Source organism: Aegilops tauschii, chromosome 5 (assembly GCF_002575655.3).
Source record: "Aegilops tauschii subsp. strangulata cultivar AL8/78 chromosome 5, Aet v6.0, whole genome shotgun sequence".
In the NCBI taxonomy this organism is placed as follows: domain Eukaryota; kingdom Viridiplantae; phylum Streptophyta; class Magnoliopsida; order Poales; family Poaceae; genus Aegilops; species Aegilops tauschii.
Window position 1 is genome coordinate 426,625,159 of NC_053039.3, and position 5,868 is coordinate 426,631,026.

The window sequence follows — 5,868 nt, forward strand, 5'->3', positions numbered from 1 at the left end:
GTTCGCGTCGTAATAGCACTGCTCCACCCATCGAGCTAAACAAGCTTAGTTGTACAAATTCAAATCTGGTATTATGCTGATATTAGTAAAACTGAGAGATGTTTAATTGGTCAGCTAAATGTTCCTACTTTAGTTTCGAAATGCATGTGAGCCACATATGGAGAGACCGGAAGGAATTGTATTTCTCTGTGCACTCTGGTTCATCATGGGTGGCCAACCGACATTGTATAGAAAGACTTGTAATATCTTCAATCTGCTTGCTCTTCTGCTCTTCTTTAAGATGATCCTCTTCTCTTGCGGTCGACTGGTCAGGTCGAGTTATTCTCCTTAGTATATTTTGAATCTGTCAGGTCAGGTCGACTTGTTCTTCTTTACTATATGTTGAAGCTGTCATCTGCGAAGTATCATCACTTCTGGAGCTCTCATATTTTGAGTTGTAGGCCACATTATATTAATGCACACACCAAATTACAGCATGCATGGCACCTCTTAGAAGTTGCAGAGATAGCACAAAGGGGTTTACACGGAGGAAGTATTGGATTAGAATCACTTCTGCATTACAAAGATAATCTCACTTGTTTTTATGTTTTCATGCATGTCAGGTATTGAACATTATCAAAATGAATATGAGAATGGGCGCATGAGAGGAATACTGCGGAACGATCCACTGGCTAAAAAACTTGGCATGGTGGAGGATGACCTATCTTATTCACCCATCAAGGTGCATGCTCTAACTTGCAAAGGTTGTATTGGTCGCACATATTTTGCATCTGACCTCTTGCATTACTTCTACTTTGTTACACCATCTACTTAGTTTAAGCATCATTTATGAGTATATGCCATACCTATCCATTTTCTGTACCTATTCCATGTGTCGTCATACTATGTTTTTACAGTCAAATGTTGTTCTTTTGTAATAGATGTCCAAAAGGAAGAGGGTGATTGCAGATCCTCAAGGAGTACAAACTAGGTATTTGGAAAAGGTAGTGATACCTGTTAAATCAGATAGATCAGCAGCCACAGAAAACACAGGCCCAACTGTAACAGACTTTACCCCTACTCCAGTGGCCAAACCCCTATTAGAACTGCTGACAGCCCAGCGTCAGGTACTGTCTATAATATCAATTCAAAATTTGAAATCCTAAATTGCTTCATGTGCCTTACCTTCTCTCTTGTATGAAAACTAATTTCAGATGAATCTCCTTGCTCAGAGGATCATAGGATCTAACGACAATACTGGGCTCTGCATTGCTCTTGTCAGTACCTCTTGCCCTTTGTCAGCATACTTACACTCATTGTTGTTTGATTATGTAGCATCACTGTAAATGTTCGCTTCTTTATCCTTCCTTTGCTTGAAATTATAAGATCTATATTTACTCTTAGATAAATGTAGAATTAACACAATGGTTATGAAGTTTTGGATTGCTCATGTAAGTACCTGTTGTCATGTACTCCCTCTGTATCGAATTAATTGTTGATCAATTGGATGTATTTAGAACTTAATAGTGCTAGATACATCCATTTGAGCGACAACTAATAACGGACGGTGGTTGTATTACTGTACATGCATCGCGAGATAGTTGATTGTCTAGCATTAGTCTGCATCTTATCTGCCCTGCCCTCCACTTTCTCCAAATTATCATATCTACATTTACTCTTACCAAAGTGTTGAATAAAGCCAATGCCACTGCGCACGTTGATGTCTGCATTCCTCTTGTCAGTATCTTTTGCCTTGTAACGCTGTACTTAATTAATTTCTATTTGATTATGTATCATCAGTTTGCACCTGAGCTTCATTATCCTCTATTTCTTCCAATATTATTTGATCTATATTTACTCTTTGCAAAATGTAGAATAATGGCAACGCTTATAAAGAATTTTCTTTGGGGAATTTATTGAATTATCTTTCCATCAACATGGATAAGGGCTTTGTCTAGCCCGTGTTAACATGTAATGTAAGTTCATCCTTCTCAAGCCTTCAAACTTTGTTCTAGTATAGATTTGGATGGGCATCATTTCCTCCACTGCTGTTTACATCTGATTGGATGTTTGCAACAACTACCAGTTTTAAATTGTAGTTGTAAAAACATGTTCTTTATGCAGAACAGATCCATTTATTTGCTTATATAATTGTGAAACCTGTTATGTGTCTCCTTGTTTCTCTTTCAGAGTCGTATCTCTTATGCCAGGCAGAACTTTAGGAAAGATAGTGAGCCAAACCATCTTGAGGACAGCGAGATGACCCCAAGGTCCTGTCTTGATGAAGACGGTGAGTTGAAGCTACTCACCAGCAGGTGTGAGACAACCTCTGTGCAGTCGCTGCCTCAATCAGTTCGACTTCTTCAGTCTCAACTTAAAGCGAAAAGGCTTGCTTCAGCTCAGCTCCGACTTGAAGTCAAAGATGTAATGAAGATGTCAGGGGACTGCCTTGCGCACTATGGTGCCATACAACTAGGGATGAAGCATCTATCGTTGACACAACTGAGGTCTCATCAGCTTGTTCGGCTGCTTGCGGGGGCCCGAGCTTGCCAGGTCTGGTGCCTTCTGAAGTGCTCTCAGTTTTGTATATTCTTTTGTCGGCGCGTTTATATGCACTGGTAGTGACCTTTGATGCCCAGTGTATGTAATCCGCGGTCATGTTGCGCTTTATTATCACCGGGTAGCGAACTTTGATTCCTAATATGCCGTAATTTCTTTGTTGTATAGTCTAGGTTTATTCTTTGGTCGGTATGTTGTAATTTAAGCCGGAAGGTTCAGTGGATCTCAGTGTTGTCGGTCTTCAGGCCGGCTCGTTACTCATATGGGCCAAAACGTGGGCCTATAATCAGCTTGGGCCATTAGCAGGTCTAAACCTATAGTAGTTTCCCGCCTTTAACAGGCCATGGGCTACATATTTACTGTAGTGACACTGGGCTTCCTACGGGCCGTAGAAACAATGGGCATTCTACGGGCTATAGAAACAATGGGCCTTCTACGGGCCGTATCATCAATGGGCCTTAGACGGGCCGTATGATCGATTGGCCAAACATGGGCCAAATGCTAGAGTTGGAGTCGTCCGTTCATGGGCCGACCATAACGGGCCGGCCTTAATAGGCCGTATTTGATGACGCTATGAAAACGGCCCAACGTATTAACGGGCCACAAACGGGCCAACTGTAACCACGGGCTGAATTTGGCCCACAAGCAGAAAATGGCAGTAATGGGCCGTAAGTAACCGAATGCTGGAAATAAGCCCAAGAATAAATGGGCCCTGAGAAGGCCGAAAGATAACATGGGCTGCAAATGGCCCAATGGATTAATGAGCCGTTAATGGGTATAAAGTGATACACTCTTCATTACGTGCCAGTTTCACCACGGGCCGTTAATGGGCCAAGAGTTACAAAGGGCCTCATCTGGGCCGAAAGACGTCATGGGCCATACATGGGTCGGAACTTAAAATGGGTTGGAATCATATTGGACGGCCTAGATGACGCTACTCGGCCTAATTCGGATAGGTCGTAACGGGCCCTGGGTTAGTGGGCTGTAAATGGGCTATATGCGAACAGGCCGTTAACAGGCTTTCCGTGGGCCGGCCCGCCACCTTTTGACCAAGTCAAATGGGCCGGCCTTTTCACAGGAATGGGCCACTGTTGGGCCATACCACGTGTCGACGTATCATAGGCGCCTTCTGTCCAATGAGTGGATGACATTTGTCCCAACGGTGAGCCGACACGTGTTTCCTCCAGCCAATGATGATTTTACACGTGGAAAATCGCCATTGGTCGGGGCTGTTAGCGGGTTATCGGATCCAAAACCGGACCCGATAGCTTAACGGCGTTCCGTTACGGTGGATGCCACGTGTCAGTCACCCTTGACGAAAGCACTTCTGTGACGCGCGATTTATCGTCATGGAAGTGGACACTTCCGTGATGATAATTTTGGTAATGTCATGGAACACTTCTACAACAGCACAGGTATGACTATCTTGATTCTGTCATAAAATTGACATGGATGTACATGCATGACAAAAAATGCGACCTACTGTGACAAACACGTATGTATCATCACGGAAGTGTATTTTTTTTGTAGTGGGAGCCAAAGAATATTCTCAAGTATTAGCAGTTCAGTTGTCAATTCAACCACACCTGGATAACTTAATATCTGCAGCAAAGTATTTAGTAGCAAAGTAGTATGATAGTAACGGTAACAGTGGCAAAGGTAACAGTAGTAGTATTGTAGTGATTGTAACAGTAGCAACGGTAAAGTAACTATGCAGAGAGCAATATGTGAAAAGCTCGTAGGCATTGGATCGGTGATGGATAATTATGTCGGATGTGATCATTCATGTAACAGCTATAACATAGGGTGACACAGAACTAGCTCCAATTCATCAATGTAATGTAGGCATGTATTCCGAATATAGTCATACGTGCTTATGGAAAAGAACTTGCATGACATCTTTTGTCCTACCCTCCCGTAGCAGCGGGGTCCTAGCGGAAACTAAGGGATATTAAGGCCTCCTTTTAATAGAGTACCGGACCAAAGCATTAACACATAGTGAATACATGGACTCCTCAAACTACGGTCATCACCGGCAGTGGTCCCGATTATTGTCACTTCGGGGTTGCCGGATCATAACACATAGTAGGTGACTACAACTTGCAATATCGGATCAAGAACACAAATATATTGATGAAAACATAAAGGGTTCAGATCTGAGTTCATGGCACTCGGGCCCTAGTGACAAGCATTAAGCATAGCAAAGTCATAACAACATCAATCTCAGAACATAGTGGATACTAGGGATCAAACCCTAACAAAACTAACTGGATTACATGATAAATCTCATCCAACCCATCACCGTCTAGCAAGCCTACGATGGAATTACTCACGCACGGTGGTGAGCATCATGAAATTGGTGATGGAGGATGGTTGATGATGACGACGGTGACAGATTCCCCTCTCCGGAGCCCCGAACGGACTCCAGATCAGCCCTCCCGAGAGAGTTTAGGGCTTGGCGGCGGCTCCGTATTGTAAAACGCGATGAATCCTTCTCTCTGATTTTTTTTCTCCCCGAACATGAATATATGGAGTTGGAGTTGAGGTCGGTGGAGCACCAGGGGGCCCACGAGGCAGGGGGCGCGCCCCCACCCTCGTGGACAGGCTGTGGGCCCCCTGGCCTTGATTCTTTTGCCAGTATTTTTTATTATTTCCAAAAATAATCTCCGTGAAGTTTCAGGTCATTCCGAGAACTTTTGTTTCTACACAAAAATAACACCATGGCAATTCTGCTGAAAACAGCGTCAGTCCGGGTTAGTTCCATTCAAATCATGCAAGTTAGAGTCCCAAACAAGGGCAAAAGTGTTTGGAAAAGTAGATACGTTGGAGACGTATCAACTCCCCCAAGCTTAAACCTTTGCTCGTCCTCAAGCAATTCAGTTGACAAACTGAAAGTGATAAAGAAAAACTTTTACAAACTCTGTTTGCTCTTGTTGTTGTAAATATGTAAAGCCAGCATTCAAGTTTTTAGCAAAGATTATGACTAACCATATTCACAATAACACTTAAGTCTCATGTTTACTCATATCAATGGCATAATCAACTAGCGAGCAATAATAATAAATCTCGGATGACAACACTTTCTCAAAACAATCATAATATGACATAACAAGATGGTATCTCGCTAGCCCTTTCCGAGACCGCAAAACATAAATGCAGAGCACCTTTAAAGATCAAGGACTGACTAGACATTGTAATTCATGGTAAAAGAGATCCAATTGTAGTCATACCCAATATAAATTAATAGTAATGAATGCAAATGACAGCGGTGCTCTCCAGCTGATGCTTTTTAATAAGAGGGTGATGACTCAACATAAAAGTAAATAGATA